General features: G+C 38.5%; 1 protein-coding gene across 1 annotated transcript in view; it reads left to right on the plus strand.

The window, feature by feature from the left end:
• CNTN1 (contactin 1) overlaps positions 1 to 19381 on the plus strand; it is a 240770-nt gene that overhangs the window by 69123 nt on the left and 152266 nt on the right. Inside the window, exon 3 of the mRNA XM_085219578.1 lies at positions 3636 to 3681. The gene's annotated coding sequence lies outside the window, so the exon portion shown is untranslated. The remainder of the gene's footprint in view (positions 1 to 3635; positions 3682 to 19381) is intronic.

Consider the following 19381-nt stretch of genomic DNA (forward strand, 5'->3'; position numbering starts at 1 on the left):
TAAATGTCCCCTGTCACAACTTAAGATCTTGATCACTTGAGAAAAGAGGCTAACACCTTCCTTCCTGCAGCTTCCTTACAGGTAGCTGATAAAAACAGCAAGGTCTCAGGTCAGCCTCCTCTTCTCCAGCCTAAATAGTCCTTCTTCCATCAACAGTTCCTCATACATCTTGCTTTGCTCTTCTCTGCACGTGCTTGAGCCCCCCAGTATCCTTCTTGCAGTGAGGGGCCCAAAACTGAACAAAGGTACTCAAGGTATGGTCTCACCAGTGCCATGTGCAAGGGAACAATCATTTTTTATAGTCCTGCTGACTGCACAATTTCTGATGTGGGCCAGGATGCCACTGGCCTTCTTGGCCACCTGGACATGCTGTTGGTTCATGTTCAAAGAATCTTCTGTCTGTCTTTGTTATGTTATGAGCTGAGATAATCTAATCGTGGTTTTGTATTACATGATTCAGTGTTGTCTGCTTGTTCCTGTAAGATGGAAAAAATAGGTAGAAATACTGTCACTTTCCTGAATGTCTCAGTGGCTCAATTCAGGTAACAGACAAAAAAGACAATTCCAGTGTCATAAACTATGAAAGAAAAGTGTAATATGGAGGCTCCAGTAGTCTTCTGTGGAAGACAGCTTGTTTTATCACCACGAGTGAATACTTCTGGAGCACATCCGTCCTTCCTCTGTGCCTGTGGTGAGCAGGGAAGAATCAAGTAGCACATCCTGTGAGTGATGTGATGTGAGTTGCCATCAAGGAGCAGGGGCAGGACATCTCTGCCACTGCAGACCAAGGTATTTCGTACGCACGTTCAAACTGTTAGCTGCTCTAGTTCATTGTAAGGATTTACTTTTTTTTTGTAATAATTCTCAACAAATTCTAGGGCATAAGATAGGGAAAAAAATAATGACGTTTTTGTGCCTGCTTCCCTTTTATTTGTGGGCTACAGACCTACAGAGTTCTTCTACTTTCATAGTTCTCTGAATCTATGTTTAGTTTTACTGATGCATTTTCTTTTTCTTTCACATTTAAGTCCTATAGAGTAAAACAGAGGAACAATCATTCATCCAATTTCCTATATTCTGTTCCTAAGCGTCCAGTTGTTGCCTTTATTCCAAGTCAATGCACTGAACTACATAAACCCCTTTTCTCACCCTGTGCCCATGTGTTCTGTATTCTTTACCATACTAGCTTAAAAATTGTAGTCCTCTGCTAGCCATGTAAGCAAGAAAATTTTATATTTGGTTCTATACTTGCAAGGACATGCGCTTAATTGGTAGTTTCCCACACTATTCTTGGATATGGCATATTTTCCTTTAATAATTGTACCACTCCAAATATTCTGTTTTGTGAATTACATATTTCTATGGCTTATATATATATAATTTTTTTCTGCCGTCCTCCTACATTTCACACTTGGAAAATGCATTTCTAGTTCCCTAATATCCATAGTCTGTCTTTTTTTTTTTTAAATGGCTGCCTGCGGGTTTGACAGGCTTCTTTACAGAACACTGTTAGTTAAAACTTACAGAGGTGAAATACTCTCAAATGGTGAATTAGTAATATGCATAATTTCCTATAAAAGGGAAAGAAAGTGTAACACTTATCACTGTTTACTTAACAAGTGTTGCCTTCTTAAATATGAAATTAATGCCTGTTGATTTCTTCAATGTTCTGTGACTCTGTGATTCTGTGAATAATGTTAGCATGTTTCACTGAATGTGGTAGGTAATAGCTTTCATCCCCTTACTATAAAAAATGTTGTAAACTGCAGGAACTCAGTTGGCATTCTTTAAGTGTATATAATTTTATAAAGCTGTTCAGAACCTTGAGGCTCTTCTTTCAGTACTTCAGTTTATTTTCCACCATAGATAATAAATTATGAAGCAAACTTATAAACCTTCCTGTTAAGTGTTAGATTAGGATATATTGTATTATCTTGATGATATACTACATAATTTGTTACCTCAGGAATTTCCTATTCAGTGTAAGTGTGTCACTTGGAAATCAATTTTCAGAGTTGCTAAGAATTATGAACATGCAAATATGTACTCAGCAAGTACTCAATGAATGGGGACTAAAATTTAGTTACAAAATTTTGTGTATGTGTTTATGTAGGATTAGTTTAAATTATTTTTGTCAACGGTCTCTCAAGAATAATTCACAAGAAGGGAGAAATAATAGGAATGTTCTTTGTAGACGGAATATTCTGATAGTCTCTCCATGTCATCATCGGCAGAAGGATTAAATCACAGCATATTAAAGAGTACGCTTACTTATTTTTATGCAAGTGAGAGAAGGGATGAACCTGGAATAAGAGTCATTGTTCTTCTCTCAGCGTAGTGGAACGCTTGTGACATTAAACTTTTAGAGATAATGTGCTATTTAATGAGAGTGTTGCCAGGGCCACGGAAATGTTGCATTAGTTTAGGTAGACATGCATGTGCGGAAAGAAACTGGAACTGGACCACTTAATGAAGCCTGGAGAGACATTATTACGTTTCCAGTCTTGTAAAGAGTCCTAAAACCACTGAAGACAAATCTGATTTTGTGTTGCAGTAAACCAGAGCACAATAGAAACAGTGTATTGACAGCACTTTGACTAAGCTACCTGTAAAGTAGCATAGGCTTCAGACCAATACTGCTTTGAAGCCTGAGTGCTTGGTTCATTTGTCATCAATTGAATTAGCAATTAGGCCTTATATATCTAAAAGATTTCTTACCTCACATTCACCTTCCTAAATCATTGCCCATTTGGCTATTAGCACAACTTAGAAAGCCTTCATTTAGTGGGGATGAGCCTACTGTTTTAAAAGGAAATACAAGCACAGGAGAGAGCGGTAAATGTGTTAGTTTATGTAGCCAACTTCTGAAGTGAGAACTCTGCATTATATTATGTACTTGGATTGTACTAAATTTTGGAAACATTTGCAAAATTGCATTTAGTGCTAGTGTTGTGTAGTTACTATCTTGGATTCACTGATCCAAACATATTGTGGTTCTTAAGCCCAAGCTGCTAAAAAAAAAAAGAAATGCAGATTTAAAAGTAGGTAGGGTATCTGCAGCTGTGAATCAGAGGTTTGGAAAGAAGAAATCAAAGTAGAAATTGAGTAAAGAGTTTTGAATCATTTTGGGTTGATATGGCAAAATATACTGGGAGGAAATGAGACTAGGGAGGGATCAGGTGGCGTACTGAAAAGGGAAGAATGAAATCATTTAGAAATGAGTAATTGTGTAACTGAGAATGTATCTTGTCAGGCATGGCAGTGTAATTTACTGCAGGAGATAACTTTAGGATCTAGTTTACTTGTTAAGGTATTACTAAAACTTTAAATACGGATTTAAATTTATTTTTCAGAGATAATTTCATAGCTTGTCTATGAAGCAATAAGGAAAAGACAAAAACACATAAGATCCCTCTGCTTTTGAAGTTTAATGTTACCAGGGTTTTATTAATATGTCGTAGATCTGTGCAGGACAGTGTCTAACTGAAAACCCACATGTTTATGAATTGCAAGAAACATCTGGAAGAAGCTGACTGTAAGATCACATTATGACAGTATGCAATTCAGGTGTCATCTGTAATTGAAAAATTGAGTGTTCAACAACCAGACTGAACTCTGTTTTTATTCAATCCTAGATACTGCCTCTGGATCTGCCCTGAAACGGAGTCCACCTTGTTAGAGGTTGGTGACTTTCAGTTTTCTAAATTATTACCATGTTTAAGTAATGAAGTAAAAGTTAAGAGCTTTTTATTAACAAAAATAGTAATCTCAGAAGAGTGAAGTAGGTGGTAAGAACACAGTTAATTCAGAAAGCAGTGTTTGTGACCTCAACATGATAAATTAATTATCAGCTACTTTGATATATAGCATTTTTTTTATTAGACATACATGCAAAGTTTTTTTTATTCAAAGATTCCTCTGATTTGAATTGTTATTTCCTATGTATGTTTTGTAGAAAAAAGGTTGGAGTTCTCAGTACTTCTGAGACTGGACCCTCTATAAGAGCCACACCAAATGAACTTCTTGTATGTGTAATATAGAGGCATAGGATCTGATCTGTACTTATTGACTATTCAGAAATGACCTATTAAGCTCTACAAAATAGGTTTAAAAGTGTCAGGTGGTACCTGCTGATGAGGTTTGAGAAGGGTAAATCCCTTTCTGACATCTCTGTATGTACGTATTTCTGGGAGGGAGGAAGCTGAGAGCTCAGTGATGACTATATTCAAAGCTTGGGCTCCCCTTAAAATCATGTTACTCTGCAGTAGGCAACATTACATGTCTCTTACTCTTAGCTAGTCTTCTAGGATGGGCAACTTAAGTAGCGGAGGCAACTGAGCAGAGCACGGTTATTTCTAACCTGTCTTGTCTGCAAGTAGAGGTTCGGTTTTCATTGGGGTATGCAATTAGTTTTTTTGCTCCTTTAGATCACTTAAAGATTGCATTAAGTTTATGTAATATTCCTAAGACTATCATTCAAGTAGGAATATAAACAAGAGACATTTTAATACAAATTTCAAGCACAAAGTGACAACTCTTTTGAAGTGAAATCCTCTTTCATGTAGAATGGGACCAGAGGAATTCATGGCTCCTAATGGCAACACTTACTTCTCTGACTTAAAAGTGTCAGTGCCAGGGAACTTTAACTTTGGCATCTTTTACCTTCTATATGCTTATTAATTTTTCTGCTGCTGTACAAGAGAAGTATCAGCTCAGAATTGTGCTGTATTGAATCCTGAAGATACGTACCTCTAACTGTAATCTTTTGGGAAGTCTAAAACCTTCGTGTCCTTGATATATTGACAGACATTTTTGTTGGACATCTGTATAGTACTGAAACCAGAGGATCTATGTTATATACACAAATAACACTAATTCTTCTTATGCATTGCTTTTTTGTGTGTGTGAAATGCCTACCTGCATTGCTATTTCGCATACTGCTTCAGTTAATTTTGGTATAATGACAAATTCAGGTAGATCCCACATAACAGACTTTTATAGTAGTTCTGCTCTCTGCGCTTACAAATGCAGCTTATTCTACCTCTGCTTCTGTGAGATGGGGGTTTGTGACACATCTTCCATTTTCTATTTGAGATGAGGTCTGTTAAATTTCACTCATGCAACTTCTCTATTTGAGAAAGGTTTTGCTACCGTTGTTGCTGTTGCTAGTTTTCAATTACTCCATGTACATATCATACTTACTAATAACTCCATAAATTGGCATGGTGCATGCTGTTATTCTCCTATTAAAACACAATCGTGCCCCTGCTTATTGTTCTGTACGAATGAGCTTGTGATCCCAGGAGCAGCTGGATACACCTGATGTTTTTTGTCTTCATTCAAAATGGCCACCATTTCCTGCTGTTTCTAATTTATAACTGCCATCAGCAGAGATGAATTGCTTTTATTCTTTGGCTGAAAAAGGAGCAAAATGAAGGATGAAAGCCTTATGGAGGAGGGGGAGGTAGAAATGAAGGATCCTGCACCTTACTGCCATGGAAGAGACAGGCACAGGACACCAGCCTCCTGGTCCCTCAGTTTGTGACTCTGTCCAGGGCCAGTGCAGTAAGCTCGTAGCCCAAGTGCAGTGTTGTCGTGTGCAAGTCCCACCCACTACTTTACCCCACGGAAGAAAGCTGGAAGTAAGACACTGATATCCTGCAGGGCTTTTGCCAAGCTTGCAGAAGGAGCAGGCAACATGGTAAGCTTGCAGCTCAGATGGCCATCTTCTGACAGGGCCTGTCACGTAGGACGACAGACAGGTTGCAGGAGAGCAGTGCAGCCATAATGTGCCGTTGTGGCAGCCTGCACATTGCACTGTGAGCTGATGGGATGAGATGGCCTCCTGTAGGACCTGCCAGGGTTTTGTGCAGGGCTTAGACTGGGGAGAGGTGTGGTGCCATGCTGAGCCATGGCAGTGACTTGCTGTCTGGCTACTGCAGGCAGGGTGAGCTGCCTGCTGAGCACCTTGGCTGTGGGCTGATGGGGAGATGTGGCTCTGTGATGAGGGCAGGATGGCCCTCATCTGCTCAAAGGGAAAGCAGGATGGCAAGTCTGTTGTTCAGTGAGTATTCAGCAGGAGCAATGAGGCCATGCTGTGCGTTGTTAATTACTGCATCAGCTATAGAATCTCACCCACAAAGCTCTTTGAAGGATGTTATAAGCTAATGGAGCATCCAAACATTCAAAGTAATACTTTCCACATAACTGTATTTCTGTGATGAAGTATGATCACTTTCTTTTAAAACTAAGCAGTGTCATGCCCAGAAAGTACGGAAAAGTTGGATCTCTGTGTGGATGTAATTGTTTTTTCACGCTAAATTCTTCTTGACAGTCTTTCAGAATTCAGTTTTGAATATGTTTGAGTAAGTAGAAGCAGTTCAAATCAACATTTTCTTAGGAAGGCCTACACAGGATGCATTCTACATTAATTTCTATAACTGTGCAGCTGCCTTTTATATAGTAGACATTATTTTCAAATTACTGAAGTATGTGAAGAGCTATGCTCTTGTAAAGGCATAAACAAAGCACAAAGGCCAGTCTGTTTTCCACATAGTAGATTGTTGTTAAAGAGTTTGTGCCAGCCAGTACAGAGTGCAATCGTGTCTTACTCCTCTCAAGAGAGATGAATTACACAACTGCCTCAGCTCCTGCTGCTCCACATTCTTACCCATGAATTGCATTGTTGGAATGGCCTACAACTTCTCAGTGAGCAGCCTCTAAAAGAGAATACTCTTCTAGTGCAACTGACAAAATGCGTGGGTCAATCCAAAAATTATGCCTCCTATTTTTTTTCCGTGGAAACCATAACAAATACAGAGCATGATAAACACTGTTCGGTAGAGCAGATTCTTAGCAACAAAATGCTGTTTTTTTGACATAGCTACCACCATTAACTATGCATTTATGCTAGTGATGAATAAGAGCCTGCATATGGTTCTCATTAAAAAATAAATAAATAAAGTCTTCCCCAGCAGCGATGACCCACTGTTTCACAGCTGCTATGATGGTGTCTTTACTGAAACACAGCACACACCGACTCATGTTAATGTCCACAGTTTGGTCTCCAGAGATGTTTGGCGAGCATTGATGAATGTCAATGGATGCAGGTTTTTTCCACGTGGAGGAATGTAGTTACATACCTTTGCTTCATATGCACTTCCATATCAGACTCACTTTTGTTAGACTGCCCCTCTGCTGCTGTCTGTCACGTGGCAACAAAATATAATGGAATATTGGTGGGAAGGTTCAACCTCTACTGCCATACCACCAACATCTGCCTCTGATGTTGCGGGACAATGTAATAAAATAGGAGGCATTACTTTCAGAGCAGCCCTTGTATAAGTGTATAGCACTGTCATCTTCATGAGAGATCTTCACCTATGAACTGCTTTGGATACGTACCAGCTTTACCAACAGAGTAGTTAATTGTGCTTTTTTTTTTTTTAAATAAAACTAACAGGTTTTTTAACTACTCTTACTCAAGGTAGCACTATGCATAGCAATGCCTGTTGAAACTTGGGAACTTGCAGTGACTGTGCCATCCATTGACACATTCAATAAACATTTCAATACTCTGCATAATGTATCTTGCCCTTTTTCTACTGGGTAGAGATGTTATCAAAGCAGCAGTAAGTACAGAGGGTCAAGCACGCACATTTCTGTGCAGAGAAATGTTTTTCTAGGCTGGGTCACAAGTCACAAAAGCCAGTACCTTGGAGGAAACAAAGTACCTGGAATGATAGCATGCATTTTAAGTCCCTGAAATAAACTGTACCTCTTCACTTGTAGAACAGAATTATATGTTTTAGAAACTGGTTAAAAACTTGATCCAAACATGCATTATAAATGATTCATTGTCCCCACTCATTACACTATGACAGCTATTCTTATGTGTCCTCTGTTAATTCTCTATCATAATAATGTGAGCATCAAAGTACCTTTTTGTATCTCTTTACCTACACTTGTGTACACATGTATAATGACACACAAACATAAGCAATAAACGTTTTTATCTTCTTGGTCTCTTCTGAGTGATACCTGCTTTAGTTATTGTAGTGGTTTAGTTACTCTAGCAGTTGTGTGATGCTTATGCGTGATTTATTTTCATCTGCCTGGAGTAAGTTTCAGAGATTCTCAGTAATGTCTTGTAAAGTATTTGGCTAATGTGCTGCATGTGCTGGCTACTGTCCCAACCCTTAAAAATTTCTCAGAACTATTAGCATTTCCCTTTAAGTAAAGAGCATCACAAATGTCATGAAAACAGTCAGTGTTATTTTGCCACTAAGATTTCAGTGGTTACTATGCAAATTAGATTAGAAATCACTGTGCTGCTGCTGCTGCAGTAGCTCAGAAAAATCTAATATTCATTTGAAAAATAATGTTATGAGTTTGCTTCTGGATACTGCCAGGAGAGAGGCCATCTGCTGTTTGCTCTGTGCCATTCTCAGGGTGAGAGGAACTGTGCTGACAGCTGATGGGAAAAGAGGCGAGTCTGTTTAGGCAACGGTCAGGTCTGCTGTTAGTTAATGGATCAGAAAGGTGATTTGTGCATCTGTAGATGAGACCTGTCTTAGCTGGATCTTCTAATGCTTTTAATAGGCTGAATCCATTATCAACAGGAACTGTAACTATAGAGCATTTCTGGAGAGCTGAAGACAGCTCATCTATTTAGTGGTGAAGTAGCCCTGGTTATCCAAATAAATGTTGTTAGTATTGGCTTTTTCATGCAGAGATATGAGGGGCAGTGACATGCAGGGGCCACTTGCTTTTGCTAGGGACAACCTCATTTTGAAAATTAAATTTATTTCTAAAACTGTCAAGAATAGATATTCAAAATACGAAGTGTTGCGAGATAATTTATGTTTATTGATGTTACATGCAAACTGATTTAGATGGTACAAGTGTCTATTTTCTCTTTATCCTTCTGGAGTTTTTACATCATTCTTTTCCTTTCCATAATCCGCCATCTTTCTTAGCTCATTTTGTATTCTCTTGCTATCTCCTTTCTTCTGGAGTAATTAGTTTCACCAAAATGTGGTGGTCATTAACCCCATATTAGAGACAAGATTTTAGCCAGGGTCTTTCTAGCCAGCAGCTGTTCTCTTTTTCTCTTGCTTGCTTCAGAAGGCAGAAAAGCTGGAATCATAGAATTGCTTTGGTTGGAAGGGTCTTCATATGTGATATAGTTCCAACCTCCCTGCTTTGGGCAGACGATAGAAGCTTTTTCACCATGTCTGCTTCTTTCAGTTTTTATGGGTTCCTGCCAGCTTCCTAGCAAAAACTGCCCAATGTAGTAACCCTATAATCAGTGAGCAAACTTCTTGTGTAAAAATGACTGGAGTGATGACAGGTCCACTCTTTAGACCGTTTCTCTACCAGGTCAGCATACGAAAAAGGACAAACAGAAACAGATTGCCATAAGCAATATTGCACCGTAAAAATGTTCTACCTTCTGTTTTGTGACAGAACTTAATAAAATACTCTTCTAAATGGAAATACTCTTCTGTAGCCACAATACTTGTTTGAGTTGATAAAGGATTTAATCCTAAATTTCAAATCAAATAGAGAATATAGACTGGAAAACTGGTGTATGTTTCATTTTATTTTGGTTAAGGAGATTCACCTTTATTGGTCATTCAAATATATTTTGAAGTTTAAGCTTACAAGAAAGCTGTGGTCTATAGTTGAAGACTGCCTAGTGCTTGGAGTGTTGAGCTGTGCTCCCATTTTGTGGCTGTGCCCATGTGATATGTATGTGCTGTGTATATGTGTGTATTTTTGACTTGAGCACAGTTTAGCTTCCATGCTCATTAAATTCCTTTTATCAGTTTCCTTAGTGAAATTCAACCAAGAAATATTGGCACAAGCACTTCTTGTGTAAAGAAGTCCTCGAAGAGTAGAAGATATGCTACTGAGATTTCAGGCTTTGTATTAAAAAAATCAGGTCTAAGATGCTTGATGTGTTATTAGGAGAATATGTTACTGAGCTGCATCAGCTTGCTCTGAATTACTTTGCTACTGATAACGTTTCACAGAAATTGTTTTGAGAATTATATTTAAGGTGTGAGAAGCAACCTACATATTTCTAAGCCAATTTCCCTTTTTGCTTTATAGAACAATAGAAGAATACACTTTTTGAAGTGATGTTTTTGTAGCTTGGGAGTGTAAAATCGGTGTTGGTTCTCTGAGCATCATCTTTATCACAACCTCTGTTTTGACAGGAGACTTTAATTTAGCTTTGTATGTGCATTTCATGAAACGGATTTGCATGTAATAGCCAAACGGCATCTGGAAATTGTGACAGGAGCAATCACACAGTGAGTGACTTTACAAGTAAAACAAGAAGCTCATTGCCAGCAGTACTGCTCCATTCTGAATGATGCCTTTCAGAATGGGGCTGGCCCAGGGAACGTGGAAATTCCTCTTGAGAGGTGTAGGGAGGAAGATTGTGTCAGGTTTTTCAGAGAAGTTTTCTCTGACTGGAAGCCAAGTGAAGCAGACATGAAGAGCTGTCTGTCCAAAGCGCTCAGGCCAAAACCTGGCCCAGTTATTCCTCAGGGATTTAACTAAGAAATGAGTAATCAATCAAGTCAGTACAGGAGGAAGATCTTTAAGCAACTCTGGATTTTAAGCAGGAGTACTGAGACTTGCAATTCAAATCCAAAGCAATACACCCTTGGGGGATGCATGAAAGAGACAACATCCTTACATTAGGATGGGTAAGACAGAAATCCCGTTTGGCATTCTCTTTCCAGAGTAAAACTAAAGCTTGTTTATGTTCCTGACAGAATTTGAGAAAGTAGTGAAACCCACAAAGAGACTCATTACGAGAGTAATGAATAACACAGGCTTTCTAGCTGGCTTGTGAGCTACTGGTCTTCTCTGGTCTGTCTGTTGTGTCCAGATGTAACTGTGGTAGGAACAGCACACAATTTTTATTCAGACTGCTGAGTCCCACAGGCATGCAAGCACCAGAAGCTCACAGAAGGATCCGAAATATCTAATCACTCATTTAGGTTGGTTTCTATTTAGACGAAAGGCTTAGAATTGAAATTTATTTATATCGGTACAATTAAAATGCTTTCTTCTGGAAGTTTTATTTCATTCTTTATGTATAGTTATGTATGCATACATGGTTTATATATAAAATCTATCGTGAAAATTATGTATAAATTTCAAAATGTATATTCTAAAAAAAAAATACATCTTTTATATTTTTTAATCATTTTAAGCCAGGTGTTTGTGTTACCTATATCAATAAATGTAATGAGCTGCTAAAATTTTCATAGAGCTTATGTTGCCTGCACCACTAATGTTATGTAGTTTTAATTTGTTATGAAATTTTAACTTGTTTCCTAAGGAAATAAGGATTATGCAGTCACTGTCCATCTGCCAATCCCCTGTGTTAGGTTGAACTGCTCATCTAGGTTCTGCAACACAGGGAGAAAGTATGTAAGTCTTGAAGATAATTAAGTTCTTACAAGTTTCATGATATCTATAGTTCAGCAGAGAGAAAAAAAATCCAAATCAGTGTCCTACGGAGTGGAAAGCTGTTATATATTCTCCTTGGCAGCAATCAATATATATACACGCCTTCAGGCTAAGCACAGCAGGTGCTATCTCCTGCCGAGAAGAGATGTCAGAGAGTATATGTGGCTGAAATTATTTTGGTTAAGGAATGTGAGAGACGTAGGAAATAATTTTTCATTATACCTATTGGTTCCAGAAAAGCTATTTTTTTCATTTCACCATTCATATTTTCATTTTCAAGTAATGTAATTATTGAATTTGCCAAGTACAAGATGCCTTTGCAAAGAGAACAAATGGGATATTAAGAGTTTTTGTACAGTATGCTTAACACAGCTAACTGCGTTTTCCTTCAGATTTTATCTTTAGACTTATTAGCAGTGAGCCATTTTTTCTTTTTTTTTTTTTCTTCCACTCTAACTATAGACTGACTTGCAGCTTCAGAAAACTTCTGTTGGTCTTTGAACAATTTCATTAGACATTTTGCAGTAGTGCTCAGTGAAATATGCTCTAGAAGACCATTAAAAAAAAACCCAAATAGATTACAGTATGGAGTCACAGTCACATTTAAATACCTAACTATTGCTATTGTTCCAAGAGCTAGTTATTTATGTTTGTATTTCCATTAATATCAATATATTTACTGTATCACGACAAAAGGATTTGGTACAGTAAATAATTTTTAAAAACAAACAGAGCATAACATCAGTTCAGAAACCTTGCTTTTATAAAACCTTGAGTGGCCTTGTGCATCAAACTAGATTGAACAAAGAATACCAGAAAAGAAAAATTAAATAACTATTCCTTCTACCAACTGGAAATCTACAGTATGATTAATAGAAGTGTATATGTGTATAAAGCTTCACTTACCTTTCCAAATTATTTTAAAAATCTACTGCAATGTAACTAATTTTTTAGTATAAGTAATTTAAAATTAATAAAAGGAAACATACTTTACTTATTTGTGAAAGTTGTCACCAGAGTGTAGCATATCTAAAGAAGTTAATAAAATTCCAGAGAACATTCAATGATTATTCCCTCAGAGAGGAAAAAAAAAAAGTGCCTATTTTTGTTTCAGGGCATAAGCTTGAAAATGACTGAAGGCAAAGGTGTTCATTAAGAACATCCAAACAGTTTTCTGTTCAGACTTCAGTGTGCTGCTGTTGAATTGGAGATCAGAGTAGATGAAGCTAAGCTCTTGATGCCTGCAGGTCGAGTGCCATCACCCCTAAACCCTGATATTGAGTTGTCTGCGCTCTCAGACAGTCTTTATTTCCTTTCCTTTTATAATGCATCTCATTGCACACAGCACAGCTTCTTCTCAGAATTCATTTGAAAGGGAACTGATGCAGACTGAGAGTAGAGGATAAGAAGAACGAATAGAGGCAAGAGGAGGTTTCATCCAGATCTCATCTCAAACCAGGACTTAACTGGAATGTGGCATGTAATATCCTAATAGTCTTGTAATACTGAAAATACTACGTTTGATCTAATTGCTGCCACACTTATCTTTCATAACATCCATTCTGTCCTCATTTCTTGCATTCCTGATCTGTTCCTTTATAGATTCTATTGCATGAACCAACCTGTGCGATGCAATGGCACATTAGAGAGGTCTGGAGTGTCTGTGCCACCGGTGCACGTGTCAGAAAGACTGATGGGTATGCAGCTGTACTCATCTCTACTCCTCCTAGTCCTAGAGCTAGCTGAGTGTCTGCACAATCTTGCCCTGCATGATATAGAGTTAAACCTTATAATCTAGACTGCCGCCCTGTTTTTCTCTAAGAACTGTTTGCTCAAGGTTGGGTGCATGTAGAAGTGTGTGTAATTAATGAAATATTCTTCAGTGGTGTTGTGAGTTGTTTTTTCTTTTTTTGCTTATTCTTACCTTTGGTTTCTGAAACCTTTGTAAGTAACCTTCTGTCAGAGTCTGGCAATCCATTTAAGTTCCATCAGCAGTACGTAGTCTTTTCAGTAACTCAAATATAATTTAATTTAGTGGAGTTAATTATATTTGCAGTCATCTTTTCTGGTACTGAGTTGTATTTAATACAGTCAAAATTTCATGCCCTTCCATCTTTTCTGAGTTTCTTGAGTCCTCAGTATGATACTAATTGTTGTCACTCTCTTGCATGCTCCTTTGGATGAATAGCAGGCAGGAGAAGGTGGAATGATTTCATTAATATCAAAGTTTAAAAGTATTTATGTATGTATCTGCGTGACCCATAGATATTCCCTGATAATAATCTGAGCATGATGGTACTCTTCAATATTAATTAAAATGTATTGTGTATAAATGTACACTGGAGAAAGAAGAGAAATGGGTGTCTGTATGAATGGTATGTACACTAGAGTAGAATGTAATGTTCACTGGCAGTTCGGGGAGATAAGATTAGAGGTGAGAACCTATATTGAGAATTCGGTAGATTACAATATAAATGTGTCTGGAACGTGGACAGAGTATTTGAAATGTGATAATCATCCTCTCATTTCATTCCTCACTGTGTTGAATTCATTTAGAAGGAGAAATCTCTAGGTAGCATGGTGCAAGTGACAGATAAATGTTGTAGGCAGAGTTTTCATTTTCAAATGCCTGATGATGAATTTACTGGACTCAGTATATCCAAAATGAAATGCTTTAAATATCAATAAAGATTTTTAAAGTAGTCTGGAATGGCAAAAATAATGCAGAAAATTAAAAAAGAGAACATGATCAGATGTAGAATAAAAAGCGAAGAAATGATTGAAATTCTCAAAAACTGCTGAAGATTAAATTTATTTGAGTTGTTCAGAATTCATTCTGCTGCAGCTAAAGCCAGTTTAAGAAATTCAAAGAAACTCTTCATTGAATGCCACTGTTTTCATAATTAATGGAAGAAAATAGAGGGATACACATGTTTCCACAAAGCTTTATCTGCATTTGAGGCTGAATATCCTAATTGTTTTAGTTCAGTTTAGTTTTTCTTATTTCAATGAGCTGGAGAAAGTCTTTGGTCAAAACAGAACATGTTTCCATATGAGATTCTGAAGACAACGCTTGTTTTAAGCAGATAGGTAGATAACTTTCGAGAGTCTAGACAAGATGTGATTAGTTCCCAGCCATAGGAGAGACAGTTTCTCCCTTTTAGGTGAGATAAAGGGGACTGGAGCTGGATGCAGGCAGAATCCCTTCCAAGAAAGCTTTTTGTCCATAACTACTATGATGAGCTTCAATGACAAATGTCACACAGATGAGCATAGAAGTGTGCTCCTGCATTTCTTTTTTACTTCTGCGAATTACAGCTGAGCATCCAGACACCTAGCCTGCGTTTTTGGACCCTCCCTCCTCCCCTCCCCACCCCCCCAAAAAAAAAAAAAAAAAAAAAATTCGTCCAGATTCTATAATCTTTCTGGAAGGCATTCTGCCTGCATCCAGCTTCAGTCCCTTTCATCTTACTGAAGATAAAATAAAGAAGAAAATGCATTTCAACTTCAGATGTGGAAGACCAGGTTCAGGGTGAAGGTTCAGGTAAAACATTTCAATCCTGGCCATCCATAGCAGATACAGATTTTTTTCACTGTCTATATTTGTTACATATATGGGTTTTAGAAGTAATTGATTCTGCAATAGATTTTATTTTTTTTTCCCCCAAAATCAGTCCCTATATGAGTTCTCACTTTTACTTGGTAGTCTTCCAGAAGAAAGCAGCCCTTAGAGAATGTTTGATAATGGTATAATATTGAGGAAAAATTCTGGCAGAATTTCATGGATTACTCTTATAATACTTCTACTTGATTTTCCCACAATAGGCTTAAGAAAGCCAAGATAATCTTAACTTAGGCGTGTCAGTCCTGTTCAAATCCAGGTCATTATTTTTGTGATCAAAATTAGCACTTTTGAGTGCTTTCCTGGATCAGAGCCCAGATGATTGTTACCTCTTTCAAATTAGTTTTTTAAAGCTTCCTTGATCATCATAATTAAGGGAATTATACCAATAATTATTAATGAATAGTATTATTCTGTAAATTCTCCTGCGAATCTAACTGCATACAGGAATTAGAGCCTAGTTCCAGTATTTCAGAAATATACTTGAGCAGTTTTAATGCAATTTATTTACGTTCTGGCCCATTGATAATAAATTTCTTTTATTACTTTTCCTGGTAAAGAGAAGTCTTTTGTGACTTGAAAGTAAGATGTTTTGATAACATGGAGTTACAATTCTTCCAAACAGAGCATGTGTTGAAAACAAGAAGAAAACCTGAGTTGAATTTAACATTAAATGTCTTCCTTTCCAACTCTAGGAAGAAAATTAGCTGAGACTAGAAGTTAGGGAGCAAAATAAGGACACTGGATCTAGATCTTTGTATTAATAAAGAGTAGAATTTAAAAATAAGAATGAGTTGAAGTAATAAAATCAAGCCCTGGTCATTTGCACAAGATTTTCTCTTTTCTGTAACCATTTATACAACTTCTAAAAGTTAGTGTTGAAAAAAAAAAGGTAGCACTAAGCCCTTGATCCTTCCTGGTGGCATCCACATCCTTCTGTTTTACATCCCTTTGGTACTGAATGTGCTTGGGAGGAGCTTCAAATGGAGTGCTGCAGGTGTCCTCTGCCACCGGTGGCATTATCAAATGCTGAAGCAGTCCAGGATTGGGCTCATTCTTCTTTCTTGCAGCTGCATATGTATAGTGAAATGTCATTTAATAGTCTTTTAAATAATTTGAATAGACTGAGTAGTAGGAGAATTACAGTGAAGCATACAGGGAGCACCTGGAACAATTCCTCTCTTCTGCTCATCCAGTTGAGTATTAACATGGAGCTGGAGTCCTTTCTCCTGTCAGCAGTTTCCAGCAAAACTCTGGTCTTGAGTGTCATCTGTGTCCATGCTTGCCATTGGTCTGATGATAAGCACCAATGAAGGATTGATTGGTGGGAAAAAGCATAATGTCATGGCTGAAAGGAAGCTGTGAAAGATGTGGAGAACATGACTGAAGTCGTGTGTGGAGTACATGGCATATGTTGTTGCACAATTTGTAGACTGAAGTGGGCAGCAGATAGGAAACCACAGAAATTGGAGATTCTACAAGATTTTTGGTTTTATTTTTTGCATAAGAATGGTAGGAGTTGGAATTTTTACAGGAAAAATCAAGAAAGTTGTTTTGGTCAAAGGGCAAAGGTTACCACAGAGCTATTTATGTTGATGTACGTCTATGGAGATTTATCAAATATTATTTCACAATTAATGGTATAGGTACTTTTCAGCCACCTTGTAGGAACATTTGGTGGTAACTAAAAGATGGATTGAGAAGTCAGAGGTGTTTTTTGTAGTATATGTGTAATATAGATGATGAGTTTATGTTTGTTTGGAAAACTGAGGTAATAGAACTTTATCTTTTTCCTATCTAACGGCGTACTCAAAAGACCCGGAAAGGATTTGTAAGATAGGCTTCATTAGGACACAACTCAATAAATTGAAGCAAGTATCACACTGAATAGGAAAAACTGCAGGTGAAATACATTAAAGTAAAATGAATGAGATAAAAGGTTTTGAAAAGCCTTCTCTTTGTGTTCTCGTGGAGCTAGCTCTTTCAGCTTTGCTTATAAAGCGTAGCAAATTGCATACGGTCACCCCAGTTGTCCCTGCTTTTGTAACCACTGAGTGCTGGCTGCAGATCTGATCCTTAATGTGAAGAAGTGCCCCACGTTCTCAGGGGTTTCCTATTTACCCCAGAGCTGTTGGGTCCCAGTGTCTTGCCCTTCTCCTATCAGCTAAGGTCACTCTACCCTGACTAGTTGCTTCTGGCTGGGGAAACCCTTTGGGGAAAGACTTCCCTGGGAAAGTGGGGCACCATGCGAGCTCTCTCAGCCTGGGAGGCAAAGCCCAAGGAGGAATCACAGTCTTTTTCTCTCTCTGAAAATGTTTGGCTCCAGACTCCAGTACTGAGGCAGCACAGAAAGACAACCCAAATCCTTTCTGCCCTGTTGTACAATATATGTTATACACATTATTTTACTGAAAACATGCCAATTAAAATGCCGTACTATCTTCCAGAATACACGTGCATCAGTAAAGAACTAGAAATGGAGGCAGAGGAGATGCTGAAAACTGAAGAGAGTTTCTTTTTGGCTGACTGTCCTTCTTTTGGCTGTCCTTCCTGCAGCATGTCCTGTACATGGATTTTTGTCAGAACAGATTGATTACTTTCCTTGATGATGTAAACTCAGCCTCATCTGCCTAGCTTTGGGTAGGCATGAGCTATGAGAAAGTATTTTTGTGTGTCTCCCAGTAGCCACAGTTAAAGTCACACTTCTTTTTATGAAACCATGGCATTCACTGATGTCTCAACTTGTCTTTATGATAGCAGTTAATCATAGAATGTCGTAGTTTGGAAGGGACCTTAAAGATAAAATAGTTCTAGCCCCCCTGCCATGTGCAAGATTGCAGCCACTAGATCAGGCTGCCCAGGATCCCATTCAACTTGGTTTTGAATGCCTTCAGAGATGGGACATCCACAACCTCTTTAGGCAACCTCTTCTAGCACCTTACCACCCTCTGAGTAAAAAACTTCCCCCTAACATCTAATCAAATCAGTGTGCTCTGTGGTCTTCCTTAGGCACAGAGGTGAGGCACACTGGCCTGTAGTTCCCCAGGTCTTTCTTTCTCCCCTTCATGAATATGGGAGTGATATTTTCCTTTTTCCAGTCACCAGAGGCTTCTCCTGCAAGCTACAATTTCTCAAATATGATGGAGTAGCTTGGCACCCACATCAGCCAGTTACTCCAGATATCTGGGATGTGTGTCATCTGACCCCATAGATTTGTACACATTCAGCCTCATGAGGTGGTCTCAATCTTGTTCTGATCTTACACTGGGAGGGACTTTGCTTCCCTGACCTCTGCTTAGAAGTGCAAGGACATGAGAAGCATGAGTAGCCTGACTGGCCATGAAGACTGAAGCAAAGAACTCTTGAAGTACCTCTCTATGTCTGAGGAGGCTAGGTCTCCCTTTTCATTTCTCGGTGAGGGTACGCTTTCCTTTGTTCGTCTCTTCTGCCCAATTTATCTACAGAATCTTTTCTTGTTTTTCACGTTCTTCACCAAGTTCAGTTCCATCTGCGCCTTGGCTTTCCTGACTCCATACTTGTGTATCTGGACAGCATCCTTACATTCTTCCCAGGCCACTCATCCCCACTTTCACTGCTTATATTTTTACTCTCTTTTTCCTCAGCCTGATCAGCAGGTCCTTGCTCAGCCGTGTTGGTTTCCTGCCTCCTCTGCCTGATTTCTTATTCTGAGGGATGGCGAGCTCTTGTGCTCTCAGAAAGGCATCCTTAAAGAGCTGCCAGCTCTGTTCCATTACTTTGTCCCTAACGACAGTTTCCCAGGGCATGTCATCCAGCAATTCCTTAAACAGCCTGAAATTTACTGTCCTGAACTTCAGGGACTTGATTCCACTCTTTGCTAGGCATGTATTCCTTGAGATCATAAACTCAGCCAGGACATGAACACTGCAGCCCAGCCTGCTTCCGATCTTGACATCTTCTATGATCTCTTCCATGTTGGCGAGCACCTGGTCCAGCAGTGCCTCACCTCTGGTGGGTCTGTCCAATACGTGAATTAGGAAGATGTTATCAATTGACTTCAGGAGTTTCCTGGGCTGCTTGCCCCTCAGTATATTATTTTCCCAGCAGATATCTGAGTAGTTGTAATCCTCCATCAGAATGAGAGCCTACAAATGGGGCACCTCTTGCAATTGAAGCAAGAATCTTATCAACAGGCTTCCATTGATCAGGCAGCCTGTAGCAGACCCCACTCACCAGATGGCCTTTATTGGTCTGGTCCCAAATTTTAACCCACGATATCTCAACATA

The sequence above is a fragment of the Meleagris gallopavo genome, chromosome 1 (genome assembly GCF_905368555.1).
Source record: "Meleagris gallopavo chromosome 1, MGAL_WU_HG_1.1, whole genome shotgun sequence".
NCBI classification, from domain to species: Eukaryota; Metazoa; Chordata; class Aves; order Galliformes; family Phasianidae; genus Meleagris; species Meleagris gallopavo.